The sequence below is a fragment of the Gasterosteus aculeatus genome, chromosome 12 (genome assembly GCF_964276395.1).
Source record: "Gasterosteus aculeatus chromosome 12, fGasAcu3.hap1.1, whole genome shotgun sequence".
In the NCBI taxonomy this organism is placed as follows: domain Eukaryota; kingdom Metazoa; phylum Chordata; class Actinopteri; order Perciformes; family Gasterosteidae; genus Gasterosteus; species Gasterosteus aculeatus.
In genome coordinates, this window is record NC_135700.1 from 14,455,602 (window position 1) to 14,472,814 (window position 17,213).

The window sequence follows — 17,213 nt, forward strand, 5'->3', positions numbered from 1 at the left end:
CGTGTTTATGAAAAACAGACAAATTAACTGCGCTTTTTATCATTCGGGACTTTGATAACGGCAATGAAACCAGATGGATGCATGTATTATTGGGGTACATATTATTTAATGCTAGACTTTGAAATCTGTAGCACGAATATGACCCACAAAAATATTTCATTGATTACTCCACAGAAATACTTGATCCAGGGCCAATCGATGTGAGACTGTGTGTTCCAGGTCTCTCATAAGCCTTATCATAAATCTGGAAAAGTTGTTTTTTTGGATCAAGTGAGACAGTCATCACAAGGTCTCAGAAATATCTAGTTTCCTCTTGTTTCTTCCCCCCCCTTCCCCCCTCCCCCATCTCACTATGTTTCCAGTCTATCATACATCCCCCCCTTACTGGGATCAGTGGGGCCATCACGCGCGCACCTTTGATGTCTCCCAGAGTTAAGCTGGTTTTGAAGTCAGATTAGTGAATTGTAAACACCCTTTTAGACCTTCAGACTCTCTACGCAGAATGAGGGAGAGTGAGCGAGGCAGAGAAAGTGAACGAGTTCTGGGATTAACCCGTACACTGCAGCTCAAAGGTTAGCCGAGCAAAAAACACGCTCCATACCGCGGCGCCTTCAGGTGTTGCACTTGTTTATCATTTGCTTTCCTCACCTGTCTCGCCCGTTCGCATTTCACCTTATTTGTTGGACGCTGTGGAAATGGCTGGATTGAAGCAAACAGTATATGTGGACCGGAGTGAGAGATGCCCTCTCAACTCACACACACACACACACACACGCAGACACACACGCACACACATGTATACACACGTGTATGGAGAGAGGGCAGTGTTTTTCAGACGAGAAGCCCGTCTGTCTCTTTCACATTCCATTAGTTCCTGGAGCTACATCAGAGGGCAGCGAGAGCACACAGACATTCCTGCAAGACGCAGATGTCAGGATCAAAAGTCAGACTGACTCCTGTACGCAGCGGGGGAGAAAGACAGAGAGGAAGAAAAAAGAGGGGAGAGCAAAGGAAGGGAAAGAATTTATGTGAGGCGAGAAATAGTTGCCGCATCTTTTTGAACATCCTGTGTGTGGAAACGCATAAAATAATTGTACTCTCCTTGAAAACATTCGCCGCAAACAAAGGCCTCATCCGCTGCCTTGTGCCTCCATCTCCACCTGTAATGCTTTGTGTATTTACTGCTCTCAGGGCTGTTGTTGCTATTGTTACTTACTGCTCTTTCGCTACCAGGCTGATGGGAAACCATGCACCATGCTGCCTACATCTTGTGCCTTGTTTCAGTTATTAAAAGGCACAGGACCAGATGGTGTGTCTGTGTATATGTGTGCGTGTTTGTGTGTGTGTGTGTGTGTGTGTGTGTCTCCAGGTTTACACTTTGGCTCCAGGCTCCTCCAGAACTGGCACAAGCCCAACTGGGTCATCCATGCAAAGACTCTCTCTCTCTCCTCCTAACCAAGAGCGCATCTGTGTAGGCCTTTGCATGGGGAATGTGTGCGTGTTTGTGTATGTGTGTGTGTGTGTAAGGGGGCGGTGGGGGGTTTGCCGGGGCAAATGACCGCTCCTCAACAAAACATAAATTCTGTTTTTCATACGTCCATCTCTCCTCCTGGGTCTTGCAGTCTCTCTCCCTTTCGATCTGTTTATTTTTCAACTCATTTGTTTTCTCTTCATCCGCTCCTTCCTCTCATCTCCAGCCAGCGGAGCAGCCAGGTGAACACTCAGTCAAGTGATCAAGTGATGCCCCCCCACCCCCCCTGTATTTGTACAAGAGAACTATAGAAAGTGAGAGAGACTGAGGAGAAAATAAAAGAGCACAGTGAGATTAGAAAATGAGGAGGGGGGGAAGAGGAAGTGTAGGTGGGTAACAGTGTGCCGCAGACATATGTGCTGGGACACTGAAGGTAACTGTAGAGGATGGGAGGGTAAACACTTTCAGCATCGAACGATACGAAGACAGAAGGAGTTAAGAAGGGCCGCGGGCCCCCAGAGAGCCGTCAGGACGGCCAGGGAGCCGCAGGACTGCACACTGTCAGGAAACATCGTGCCCGACCAGAACTCGTCTCAGCTCACAGTGCGGTTGTTGATTTTTACAGATACGTCTGTAAGTAGGAAACTACTATTTAATATCTCCTCATAGATTCGACTCAAACGTTAATGTGTCAGCGTAACGTTGGGCGAGCTCGAGACGAGACGGCGCAGACTGAGATTCGGGCTCTCAGCTCGGCCGCACATTCTTTATATATCACATTGTGTGTGTTTCAGTTATGAAACAGATTGAAAAATTGACAAGCTAGAAACTGCCTCTTGCTTTCAGTTTGGGCGACCTTCAAATAATGTTTTCAGAAATGTACTTAACGGATTTCTAATTTACACTTCTTCCTACACTGCATTTATGTTAAAGTTACTTATTTATTATTCATACAAAATATGATTCACACATAAATTATAATACATGAATATAGATTACACAACCCTTAAGAATATTGCATTCATAATTATTACTACATTATTCTAAAATTTGGAATTCTGCATTGTGACTACGTGGACCTTTGGTAGTTCATCGGGCCTCGCTGTGTCTTGCTAAATTTACTTAAGTAAAATATAAGTAATTCTTCCACCACTGTAGATAGTTCTTCCTTGTGCTTGTTTCTGCATGTTTTCACCCGGCACAACAACATATTAACCCAAATGCAGAGTACAGGGAATCCTTGGTGCTTTGACACATGCCTCTTCTCCCACCTGTCTCACCGCTGATCTCACCCTTCACCACCTGCCTCTCGGCCAGCGGAGAGCATTGATCACATTAGTCCTCAGGGGCTGGACCAGATCAATACAGACTCACCGTTCAATCCAATACAATCACAGCCACTCGCTAATGAGAGGCCGAAAAAACACAGGCAGGAAAAAGAGACACACGGAAAAAACTGGTAAATCTCCGCTCTGTTTTTCTGTCAAAAGAGGAATTGCATCACAGATTTGTCTTTTGTAGACAACAGATCCTGAGACCTCCATTTTGTCCTTAATCAATACTGCATCATGATTTTGGCATTTACTGTGGTCTGACTGCGTCAATCTCCCTCTTTCCTTTCATCTGATCAAATGTCTTTCTCCCCTTTATCTCCGACTATCCCATTGTCTTTCACAGGCTGTTTTTTTTTTGGCTGCCTCTTCCTCTCTCTCTCGTACATCACTGTTTAATGATGGTAATTTTCTACCCAGGTCCGAGTGTGAGCTGATGTGGCGAGGCTCTTGGCCACCCGCTGTCCCTGATGAGGCATGATGGGAAATTACCCAGAGCTCTCTGTTGTCAGATTGTAACTCACTGTTTGGTTGTAATAAGCAGGCAACCCCTGCATGTGTGTTCACACACACGTGTATGCAGACACCTCTGATTGTGCGCATTAATTACACTGTGTGAGATCACCGGGGCGACCGCAGCTGTGTGGACCACGCCTTGCTTTCCGGGTCACTCGGGTCATCAACTCCTCATCACAGCTACGGCACCGGCGCTGTCAGACAAAACAGCACATAATGAGAGTTCTCCTCGCTGCGCTGGCTGTTCAGATACCTCTCGAACCCTCTCCATCTATTCACGTATCTCTGTTCCGTTGCCCCCCTCAACAACATCTCCAGGGTTGTCAATGATGTGTGTGTGTGTGTGTGTGTGTGTGTGTGTGTGTGTGTGTGTGTGTGTGTGTGAGGGTGACCGCCTACGGTTTATTGACTGATGTGGCCGAGGTACAGGGCTCACTGGGGCACCACCGCTGGGTGAGAGGAAGAGGGGGGAGATGGGGAGGGGAGGTGGGCTGGCCCCGCCGCTGTGGTGTGTCACCTCTGCAGCAGCGCTGTCACCAACAAATGGAGCTGCAGCGGAACCCTGTGAAGAAAGTCATGCTGAGGTACTGTTTGAATCAGCTTGGGGCCGGCGGGGGACCGCGGGTTGTGTTTGATCAACATCAGCGGATGTTGGGAAGATGTCCACTGTCAGCTTAACTACGAATGACCACCCACACTCAGCACAGAGAGTGGGCATTTGCTATAAGTGGCAGTATATTTAAACAAGGTTCAAGGGAATAGCCTGTAGTACTAAGAGTTTCAAATACAAATTAAAATGTTTCAATTAGCTGGTGTTGTATTTGATAGAAAATTGAATTTTTCAAAAACCTTTTTGATGGTCACAATCAAACAGTGATTCAAAACAATGATCAAAATTCCACCTACATCTTCTTTTTGTTGCCAAAAATCCATTATCTAAACTTCAGGTCTGAGGTGGGAACAGAAAAACGTTCCCCTTTGGACAAATTCATGTGAAAAGTATTCTAGTGCAAATATCTGTATATTAAAAAAAAATGTGCTGAAAAACATGTCATCTCTATTTGCATGTCATTGTTATATAAAGAAATTTAGGCCTGGAATAATTTTAAAGCATGTTTAAAACAATTTAGAAAGTGATTGAAATAGTCTGAATTATGATGGAATCTGAATCTATAATATCACATTCTGAAAACATGTCCACTCCTGGTGATGTGGTAAATAAGTGCTAAGATGATTTAGAGTATTAAAAAAAAATGTGCCAACTTTAAATTCAGTGAATTATGATCAAAATCCGCTGATCCCTCGGGATTATCCATTCTTCTGTGATGCCTCACTCTGATTCACAGCGAGCCTCCGCGTTGGATCTTTGATATTTCTGTGATATCCGTATCATATTGAGGGCATAGTAATCACATTCCTCCCCGCAGCGTTGACCGCCGTGCCCGGCACCTCCCTGCATCGCTGTGGAGATACCCTTCTAAGAGGGGCTTTAGCTAAAGGAGAGCGGTCAGCATCACCACTCTCGTAGTGCCGCTGGCTTAATGTGGGCAAAATGGCGAGGCCCAACTAAACTGGTGTGACTGGGAACAGTCTCAGATAAGGGCAAAATCAGTCCTGCTCAAACCATCACATGCACACGCGCGCACACACACACACACACACACACACACACACACACACACACACACCCAGGGGGCAGAAGCTGACAGTAAATAAAACCAGAGTCCCTCCTTAATTAGCTTTGTGCCGCGGGGTGAAAACACAGAGAGAAAGTGTGTCAGTCTCTTCCCATGTTGGACACTAAACTGCCCCCCCACCTCGTCTCTGTGACAATGCCATTGTACAAATCAGCACACTGATTTTTTTTTGCAGATGCAGCTAAATGGCCTTTATTAACTTTATTAAAGTATTGGGTGATGTTTTAGAGTCTGCGTGCTCCCCCGATTTAATTTTCTTCATTGCTTTTTTCTACTCGTCAAAAAATACAAATACAATACAATACAAAGCCCAACGAACTGTGACGCAGGGACAGCAAGAATAGATAGTTAGACGCAGTCTACTGGTATCTAATTAGACATAGAATTAAAGATAATTTAAATCTAGGCCAAAACAACATGAGATATCTGAGTTTAATGAGGTAAACATTATAAATACTAATAAGGTAAAGTCTTCCCTTACTTTTGTGCATCAGTGGTGTCTCAGCATCCTTCTCTGACCCAAGTTCATTATCATTTAAAATAAGAGCGAATTACTGACCCTCATCCGCATTTTTAATATGAGCTGTGAGCATGAAAATAATTGTCTTTGATAATTGGTATTTAACTTATCTTGTTAAATCCAAGAGATTTTACTGGATAGTAAGTATCTCTATCTATTATATGGAATATAAACTATTATGTTACGTTGGAAACATATTTCACATATTCAAGTTGATCAGAGTAACCTTTATGAAAGCTTTGTGCAGTTTTCTTTTAAAAGAAACTGTTTGATGAAGCTGGTGAGAAGGAGCTGTGAGAGCAGTGCGCTACTGTCCCCTGCTGGAGTGATGTTGCTCAGAAAAACAGCCGCTCACGAGCTCTGCGGTCAACACAAAAATATTTCATTAGACTTAGAACTATTTCCTTAAGAGTTTTTCAAGAATTTATCAACATATCTTTTAAAACCTTAATAGATCGCACATATGGTAAACATGTATCGTAAACACACAGGAAACATTGAAAGAGAGATTGGGGTAGGACCAAGAATAAAGGTCTACGGCTGAAATCTTACCTCTAATCTTATGCATCTCCACTAAACAAGCACAAGGCCCCAAATTAGAAGTTATTCGCTCAGATGTTTCTAGTGGTATAGAGGTGCAGGTTGACGTAAAATACATTTCTCCTGGCAAACACACGTGTGTGTCACACCTGACTTAACTGTGGCAAGTGTCTGTAAGAGCGGCGGATTCACACCTCGTTGCTTCTTCAATGTCACTGAGCCACGGGTCACGGGGAGGAGCGTGCTTGTAAGTAGGACCTCTGGGTAGAAAAGGTCCGGGATGTTAAATCCACCTTGTAGTGAGCAAAGGCCGAATCGGAGGTCACACAGAGGGGACCTGTTATGATTCAATTCGTCAACCAACAAAGCCGGACTACTATACTATATCTACAAACCCGACGAGGCCGAGAAAGACAAAGTTGTTTCTGCTTTTGCAGCTCTGTGAGGTTTGAGAGTGCATCCCTCCTCTGACCGCAGCGTGCAGCTGCGTGGCGTCTGAGACACATTATCGCTAAGGCCAGCGACTGTATGAGATTAGACTGGCACAGGACACACGTCATTAACAGTGGCCCCGCAGCCATGCGCTGGCTATGAGAGGACTATCGGTCGGCCCTATAAGGAAAGGCCCAATTAAGAGCATTAATTATGCTTCCTTGGCACTAACTCTATCACTCCCTTTTTAGCCCGGAGAACATTTAAGTCTGAAGACGTGGCTACACGCTCCCCTTCGTGCTGTAATCCAATCTAGTTGCAGAAGTTTGTCACGTTTGGCAGAACTGGACTTTCTGGGATGAGATGGGGAATCCAGATGGACAGGTTAACAGAGTCAAGCTCGTCCACGGGGTAAGGGTGTGATGTCGCACAGAAAATGCGTTGTGATCTCCACGAATGATTCTCCGAGGTTTTCCTAATGCACTATGAAAATCCTGTGAGGGGGGGGGGGGCGATGCAACATGTTTCGCAGCATCTGCACGCATCACAGCTCCTCACTGACACAGAAAATGCTAAACTGATACAGGCTTAATGTCAATTAGAATTTTGTAACACAGTGAAAGGAAGGGAACTGTGTGGAATGTGAGCAGTATTTCTCTATATAGCCTAATGACGTTAATTATAGGGAGTGAAATGTGTTTTTACTGTTAACAGCCCATCGCTGCCTGAGGCAGGCTGCCTTTGTGTATAAAGAGTTTTATTTGTGAGGGCTCTTTTTTCTATGGACTTAGTTCCGTTATCCTTCTAATTAGTAACATAATCAGATTTACTAACTGTCACACATTAGCTTGAGTAAAAGGCTTAATTTCTTTAACTATAAAAAAAACTTTAGTGTCTTTAAAAATTATTAACAATTAACTAATTTGCATTGGAGTAAAGCGGTTTGACAGGTTCAAAGAAACACATCTTTGAAGGGGAGAAAATGACAATCCAACCAGGGACATCACCTTAAAATATACTTTAATAATAATTCTAATAATGACCCAGAACTAGATCAGTTAATGATGAAATTAAAGTTTATATTTCAGCAAAAAGAACCCAAGTGGGGAGATCCTAAATGTTGTATCTCTTTAAATAAACACGGCCCATAGAGTCCGCGAGTTTTCACAACACTACGTTAACTGATTTCACTCATCACTTCCTCCTCTCTACTTTAAGTTGTGCTAATCAGGAAATCAGCGGGTGCAGTATTTAAAAATGAAAACTCCAGCACTCTCTACTCTGCATGGTTGTTCATTCCTGTAATGGATCACAGAGGAGACCTAGATGCAAGCAGAGATCACAACTTAGACTGAATCTTTCATGACAGAGAGCAAAGTGCATCATACCTGCAACCCTGGAAGGTCAGACAGTTTTGCGTTCCAAATTGCAAGCAAAAGATAACTGTAATAGGAACAATAGGAACATACCTCCATCTCATATGCCACCTGGAACGATATTATTTAAACGCAACAGCCTGTTCATTCTTTTCCCTATATCCTGTCCTATAAGTTTAAATACACTCAACCTTCACACACAAATGCCAATCTGTTTGTTCCTAAGGTGCAGAACCTCTCTTCATTAGAAAACCCTACTCTGGAAATACGTCAACTATTGCAATTGGAAAAGCTCCTTTCACTTATCTATCCAATATGCAACAAACTTTTAAATATATGGATCCCTTTGGCCTTATTTGTCTGAATTGAACCATAAATCGTTTCCCAAAGTTACAAAATCATTAGTGGATGTCACAAAAATACATTAACACACCAGGCATGATAGAGAAAATGCTGGATAGTTATATTTTTTTCCTCTTTCCATTTCTATAGAAGTTATGAATTAGTTTTGCCACAATAATCATGTAGTGAAACTCTGTTATCCATACAGCTGCAGCTGGATGTGTGCTTTAATGGACCAACAGCCAAAGATGCCAATGATGGAAGGGTGATGAGAAGGCCAAGCAATAGATTAGAGATTAATTATCTTTAGTGTTTGTACAGATCAATTAAAGATCAAACACCAATCTGCTATAGGAAAGAAGAGGTTTGAAAAACAGATGCGATGCATGTTATATTACTGTGAAATGGCTAATTCTTCTTATCTGAAGAATATAAGACTCCACTAAATACAAAAATGATTTAAGACCTATTGCATTAAAACATTAAAACCGTAGTATCAGACACACATGAACACTTTTCAACAATTTACAAACTTAAATCTGCCTGGTTAAAAGTTCAAAAGTTTTTTGCCTTGATTAAATCTTAATTTCCATTACTTTCCCATCTCAGTCATGATCCTGCTCTAAAATATTCCCAGATCACCAGACCTCAGTTTTCATGGCCAACAGAACATTAGCATGCTTACTGCTCTCGCTGATTATCCTCACTACGTACGGTACATTAGCGAACTGTACGATTGGCCAACCCCCTGCCTGCACAATCAACGGAGAGCATGAATGAATGATCAGCCATTAGCAGGTCGGGTGTGAACTGTGAAAATGGGCTCTCACACCAATGACTGCAGGAGGCCTTGATTTGCTTTTAGCATAGCCTAGCATCCTGCTAGCATGGCCTGGCAATTGCCGCGGTGCCATGTGCGTCGGCTAGCATTAGCCTGCTCTGCGCCCAATGTAATGCAGTGGAACACAGACAAGTGTAGCGTACTGAAGCCCAGTCTAGTGGAGTGCAGTGTGCAAGATCATAGTAAGACTCCTTGCTAGCATATGCTTGTGTTTAATGCAGCGACCTGCTTCTGCATGGTGAGTTTACACATACCCTGCAGTGAAGGTAGGGTGTGTGTTTGAATGCGTGTGTGTGTGTGTGTGTAATATCAGTAATCAGTGTACCTCAAACAGGCAGAGTATAACTAGGCCTGGTGTGGTGAGAGTGCTGTAGACCAGCTCTCTGCCCTCCAATGTGGACTGTTTCAGCTGCAGTGGGAGTGTGTGTGTGTGTGTGTGTGTGTGTGTGTGTGTGTGTGTGTGTGTGTGTGTGTGTGGTTACGGATACAAAAAAGTCTCCACTTTTGGATGCCATCAAGACAGCCGAGGCCCGAAAGGTTAAGGTAACAGGGAGAGGTGTCGGTGTGTGAGTTGTTTGTTCCCCACTGTGTTGTGTTTTTTTAAAGCAAGAAAAAGTTCCTTTGGTGGGGAAAAATGGGATTGTTCTGTTACCTCTGTGTTTCAACTAAGTCTTAGGATGTGTGTGTGTGTGTGTGTGTGTGTGTGTGTGTGTGTATTTGTGCGAATCAAGCAGCGTTAGTCCAGGATGGGATGCTATTAAATATGCCAGCATAAAGTCCTTGTTACCAGTAAGTAAAGTTTGGAAACTCTCAGAAAAGTGAGAATATAAGTTTTACTCAGATTTTCAAATGACTTCACTATTGTCTGTTGTTGGCTGAGAGAAATGCGCACGGCTTAATAATTCAAGTTCGAGATGAAGGAGGCTGTATTTCAACAAGCTTCAGGCAAAGATGGCACATTAGTCACAACACAGAAACCAAGACACTTCTGATCGTGGACAATTTTTCCTCTTTATTGAGTTTGACAGTGTTGAGGCGCGGGAATGAGACAGGCGAGAGAGCGTGATGCCGTGTTCCATCCGCATGCTTCTTTGGTTTTTCCACTTTGACACCCCGGCGTTATTTCACAGTAAAGCATCCTGGCTGCATAATGGCTCGTTGTAGTCCCTCAAATCAGTGGACCGGATTGGTCCCAGGGCCACTGACTGAGCCTATGCCTCACCGATATCAGCTCAACACGCCGACGCCTGCGTGTGCATGGTTAATTTGGTTGTTATTGTCGCTGTTGTGTGTCCCAATGGAGCCAAGGCGGGGTTGGCTTTGCGAGGCGTGTTTTAGTTCCACTCACTAGTCTAAATGCACACATGGAGGCTGATGTGAGGTCCCTCTGGGTTTCTCCCCTGCTTGTGTGTGACAACCTGAAACTCTTATCCGACACTAACTGCGTCAGTTTGCTACTTTTCCTTTGATTGATAGAGATGGCGAGGCCCAGGTTAGAGGCTTTTTGGTCCGATTGTTGCACGCATTCACAATTTTATTTTGTGTTACAGTAACGCTGTTGTTGGCTGTTAAAGAAAACTCACAAACACATCACCATAATATATTCACATCTCTGATAACCCCTTTTTAATATATAATAATTATTCAGCGAACGGCTGTAATGTGATAAAGCTTGTCAATGAGCTTTTATAAAAAATCTTAACATTCTCTTCGTTATATTGGGAATTCAACATAATATGTGCAAGACAGTGAACATATAAAAAAACTTACATTTCATAGTTGAGTGACTCTACTGTGTCTGTTTCAGCACTGATATTTAAATGATGACCTCTATGTTGTCTGCCACTGAACAGCCTCAGGACCATCAAATCCTGATCCCATTCCTCATATTCACATCATCGCCCTAAATCGCTGGCAGATCACTAATTCCTTTCTTACATACTTGAATCGAGACTTTTTAATAACAGCGCCTAAAGTTTCTCCATATAGCAACTTCTTGGTTACCGCATCCTCAAGCCCAGACCGGCTCATCTCTGGAATGTGGTCAGTGGCTACGTGATATGGACATTGTGTGTGCAGTTGCTAAATAATGAGTGAGCTTTAAAACAAATAATCTTTGAGCTTTACCATTAAACTCATGCACAAGGGATTTGTAGATTAGTTTCGCTTTTTGATCTCATCCTCGACCCGTTGACGGGGCGTCGTAGACGCCGTTGCACTGATATTCAAGCAGGCTTGATAATGAGCAACAGGATGGCTGCAACAAGGGACCGTGAGAGAAATACTGCACGCATGCACTGTAAAGTGTAAACACTCCTAACTGGATTCACCTGATTTGTGCCGGTTTATGCCTCAATGTGCTGAAGATATTCAGCACCCCGGCTCATTATAAGACCTAATTCAATTGACCTGGAGATGTCAACACATCTGTATGGGAATGTACTTGGACCAATTAGGAGTCCTGCGACACTGAACTGCAGGGATTTGTCGTACCGTGAGGATAATCGCCACACAGCCTTAGAAGTAATCGAGGAATGGTCAATAGCGTGATTTGTTGTTCCCTGTCGGAAAGGGAGACAAAAAGAGAGAGAAAGATTGGGGGGGTCGGTGCAGGCCCAGCTAGTGTCCCATGCTTACTTGGGTGTAATGACCCATCAATGGTGACATCTTGTTTCATCAACTTCTGCTTCCCTTCACTTGTCTGTCTCTGCCTGGTTTCTCTCTTTCTAAGGCCCTTCTCTCAGCCTGTCTCCTGAAACCCGTCTTCCCCTCTCATGTCTCCCAAGTAACTGCTCAAGACCCCCTTCCGGATGGAAAGGACAATCTTGAACCTCCAGCTAGTGAACATTTAGGTTCATAGGATACTTTTTATGTGAGACAGCTTCCAGTTAAGGCTGGGTGTAATGTGTAAGATTATTATCATATATAGATATTCGACAACATTGTAAAGGTATGAGCAATTGTGAAAGAAATAATCTTTTTCTAATGCAACAAAACTCCTCTCATTTGAATGAACGTCATGTATTCTTTGGATAACAAACACATTTAAAAAAACAAAAAAAATTATATAAAAATTGAATGAACAATTTGAATTTAGGAACCTATAATACATGTTTAATACATGTATGTTTACATGTTTAACAGATGCGTCAACGTGGTACAGACCAAAAACACCATAACAGCATGAATTGCATTGTAACGTTCTCTGACAGAATTGTGTGTTTGTATATGCATGTGTGTGTGTGTGTGTGCTTGCATGTGTGCGTGTGCATATGTGTGCCTGTGTGAAGAGGCAGGGGGCCCAGCTGACGAGGCCTCTCACCGGGACACTGGCAGGCCCAACTCGCCGCGGGCCCGGCCCTCGGCTCTACCTCTGACAGGCTTCATACTTATTGCTCAATGACATTCGATGTTTTCCTTCAGTTTGCTGTAAGATTGATTTCCCAGATATGTTTGAAATATCTCCAGAGCCCTAGAGCAGGGTGACTGGCACAGTGGCACAGAGAGAGAGAGGGCGAGAGAGAGGGAGAGAGAGAGGGAGAGAGAGAGGGGAAGATGCTGCGTCCAGGGAAAGCAGAAGGGGAAGAAGCAAATATCCAGAGCAAAAGAAAACAAATGACAGATAAAAGATATGTCTCTTCCCTGCTGAATACTCAAGATTTTACAGTTGATTCTTGAGGGTTTGAATCATCCTTTCAAAGGCCCGTCACAATCCCCGAGCCTTGGTGCACGGGTGCACTGCTTTGTCTGTCACCACCACCAGCTGCCGAATTAGCCGACTCTGTCGCTACCGTTGCGGCTGTATGACAGGCTGCTGTTTTGAGCGCCACAGTTCCCCGAGAAATGAGTCGTTTTGCTACCATAAATCGTTCAGAAAAGCACAATTGATTTGGCAATCAAGGCTAAACACAAAGTTAGCCGGCACTGTGGACGGAAGTCTCTGGTGAAAATGGGCCGACCGTGCCGAGTTTTAACATCCTGCGAAAGCAGAGCACAGGAGTGAGATATCTAACATGTCATAGAAACTCTTGTACCGGTATGTGTCATCAACACTCACCAAAGTGAACACATTATTTCAGAGACAATCATTTTTAGGATTTAGAAACCTCATTTTTGATACTGATGACAATCATTTAAGCTTAAAATTCATATTAACATTTAGCTGATCCTGACTTTATATTCAAGCCCAAAACTTTCAATGTTCCATTGTTGATTTAAATATGGCTTAAATTACTCCAAGGGTTCTGAGATTTACCCTGCACGCCACTTCTAAATCAAGTTCATCTCTCTCTCTTGAGTTATACATCATGATGGCAGAGGCCTCATGATTAAAAAGCTCCATTTGTGAAAACCTACCCTGGTATTACACAATGTCACGCCTCGTCACTGAGCTTTGAGCACATTTGCTGCTTTGTTTTCTTGGGAGCGTGAAGAGAAGGGGGATGAACATATCTACTGTTTTAAACTCTTTAATGCAATTTAACAATGCCACATATTCTTTTCACGTTTCATTGGGGTCCTTTACGTGTGAAATTGCAGAGGCTTGCCCAGCCAGAGCGACACGGCACAGCGGAGGCGGGGTCGCACCGAGGCGCCAGATGTGGGAGGGGGAGCGAGATTAATTGCTACACATTGTTCAATGGGTGTGTACGCACCTTCATTGAATTAACCGCTCTCAGGGTGTGACTGTTTGAATAACGAGAATAAGGTATGAGGCCTCTCGCTCACAGCTGAAGCCAAATGCAGGCTTTGCGTCCAATTAGCTTAGATGGGCCCCAAATTCACATGCTTAGCTTGTCATTTGTTAGTGCATGTACAAAAACAACACACAACACGTAGTCTTCTGTGCAGTTCTCATGCATGAAGCGCAAACGCCACCACACATCTTTCAAGAGAAGCAACTACTTCATTTGAAGGCAATTTCAAATTAAATATAGAATTAGATTCTTTAAGGACCAGCCACTTAATTCTAATTGAGACCACCTGAAAGCCACGCGTTAGTGAAAATGGCAAACCAATTAGCGGGGACGTCACCGTGAGCCCATTAATGTGAATCTTAATGTTGTGTGATCAGACTAGCCTGAGTGCAGAATTAATGGACGTCAATGACAGTTGGACGGCAGATATCCCACGCGGCACGAAGTTCTCCTACGGCGTTAAACTAGTTCATACCGTCCACTCACCCATGTGGAGGGTGACGAGAAAATCCAATCCATGTTGAGACTGAATGCCCTCTATAATAACGTATAAATGGTAGAACTTTTTATTTAAGTTAATTGAATAAACTTTAGTTTTGTTTTATTGTGCAACATGTTGGTGTTCTATCGCTTCGCGCGCCCTCACTTAGAGACGTACGGCCTCAAGAGTGAAGGTGCATCATCATATCCCTCAGAGGTCCACAATAACCATCTAAGCAGCCCGCGCTGACCCCAACCTGCGCAGCCGGCCTCATCCGTATCGGGGGAACTCGCAGCGGCGTGCCCGCCTATAATCTTGACCCGGCCAGAGTCTCCCTTGTGGAGAGCTTCTTGAAGCCTCGCCCGGCTTAATAGATCACCTCTTCCCTCCACCTGCCCCCTTCTGTCTTCTCTATTTTCCTGGGCGTAAGTAGGGATGGAGGGTGGGTTTGGGGGATTTGATGAAGAGGTAGTAGTGGTGGTGGGTGGGGGTATGTGGGGGGCGGCACTCTGCTTCCCCTGGGGCTGCCTGCTGGAGCGAGGTGACCCAGCTTGTCGCTCGGTGACCTGTGAGAGGGACATTATGAAGTGTGAGTGGCTGTCACCCTAACTGCTTGTGACAGCACGGCTCCCGGCACAGCTGTGCCAGCCTGCCCCAGCCAGAGACCCACGGCCCGTGGAGAAGGGGGTGGGAGAGAGGCCGCTTCGGAGAGAGGCGTGGGCCAGAAAGGGGTGTTTGGAGAGTGTCTGCGAAAGGGCGGGAGGGTAAGAGTGAAAAGAGGAGGAAGGTCGGGGGGGTTCAGGGCCTTTGGTCTTGGTGGCGCAGTGACTTCTCCATTGATTCTGGGACTTCAGGTACGCAGTTGCGTCTCGCACAAAGTCAAAGGCAACACGGTTTGCACTTGAGCCAAAGGATCACAGGTAGATGTGACGGCAGAGTTGCACGTGACTACTAGTTGATAACTTTCAGCTAACACAACTACACACAGCTACAGCTGTATTTGGCATCTATATGTTGTGTCAACAAGTTCATTGCAAACGTCATCATCTTTTTTAAATAAATGGTTAAGTTATTTTAGGAACCTCTGAATGTGGTTTGAAGCCTATGTGGCAATGGCTGAATAGCAATAGAGCTAAAAGTAAATCAGTTGTATTATTTAAAAGGTTTTAATCAATTCAACCAGACATTACCTGGAAAAGTGTGAAAGAATCAGTCTTATGCTATGTGGTCTAGTAATACAGGAGTCTAATATTCCAACGTGATCTCCAAAACCTGTTCGTAAAAATGTACACGAAAATCTTGAACATACAAATTCGTAACAATACATACGAACTGGCGGTGGTTAACCACGCCCCTTGAGTGAACAACATGGCCGACCATGTTGGATTCTTGAGTGAATGTCTCTCCGCCATGTTGGATTTTTTCAGGGGGTTAGGGTTAGTATTCTATTCTTACAATTTAACATTGATTTCTCGTTAAAAATGCAATCATAACGCGTTTATTTTACATCGTTAGACTTCACAAAGTGTGTTTACGGGGTGCAGGTCCCCATTCACTTTGAATAGGGTGACGTCATCAGTTGCAGTCCGTATTTATTTCGTATGTATCACTACGAATTTGTATGTTCAAGATTTTCGTATACATTTTTGCGAACAGGTTTTGGAGATCAGGCTGAATATTCATGTAATTTCCTCCTTCTGAGAATGAAGGATTTGGTCTAAACTGGATTATTCTGCTGTATCTCAGTGTTTGTTATACTCCTTTAACAAACAAACTTCACTTTCTTGCTTTTAAGAAAAAGTGCACACAAGATGTAAACGAAAATAAGTACGTAATCAAGACATGACTAGAACAATTAAAAGTTAGTTCCTGTTAATAACTTGTATGAAAAGCCGCACTGGCTCTCGTCGATGTCTCACGTTGTGCTGCTGCTGAAACATTCTGGGATTTCCTCAAGCAGGTTTCTAATTCCCTGAATCACTGGTACATTGCAAAACGTGTTATTTACACATGGATGAGCAGTCCAAGAAACACAGCCAGACTTCTCTTGAGGTGTTCCCAAGCAATAAATGAGCTTGTGTCTCACATTACACCTTTTTTGACATTTGAAGATTTCCGAATGGAGCAATAACTGCACAATGGAGCATAATTCCCTTGTAGCTTCAACTTGAATAAAGGTATCCCTCTTTGGAAACCACTATTCTTCCTGTATAAATAATTTATAAAATAAAAATAATTTAGATCAAGCCTCATTTTCCTTACCTTCCTGCAGACTGCAAGGAGGCCACAGATATGCAAACATCACGTGAAATTGTCCAAATTGAACAATCAAAATGAATAGAAGACATATTCAGATATCTTTAACTTATCTCGTCAACTACAACTAACTAAAACTGCATTATAATACATCTATACATTTTTTTTTCATTTATTCTATTTACACTATTTTATGCATCAAGCAATCCGGTTGCAAAGCATGTGTGTGGACTAGATTTGCGATCTGGTATAACTTGAGATTGGTTTAATTGGAGAAACAGCATGAATGAATTACTGCACCTCAGATATCTTTGTATGCACTGCTTTTGTTGCACAGTACATTTGCTTCTTCTATGTAAAATAAGGACTTTGGATCGATTACAATATAGGTACAACGTTAAAAAAAGAAGCTGTAAGAATGAGGACTTATTTTGCGTGGCTGTCTTAGAACTGCCTGTCGTTTCTTTCCCCAGTATGTTTATATCCCTGCGCTGTGTCTAAACCTTGCCACTAACTCTCTCTCTCTGTCACGGCTGACCTGTGTCCTCGCTCTGCAGGCTCTCTCCTGGTAGCGCCCAGCTGGCACACTGCGAGTCGGCTGGGCAGAGGCAGGAGGTAGTGCCAGCTCTGCTGGTGCAGAAAGGGGCACACCAGGCAGACAGGCCCAGTGTCAGCAGCAGCAGCAGCATGCTATCCCCTGGCTGCCACATTCA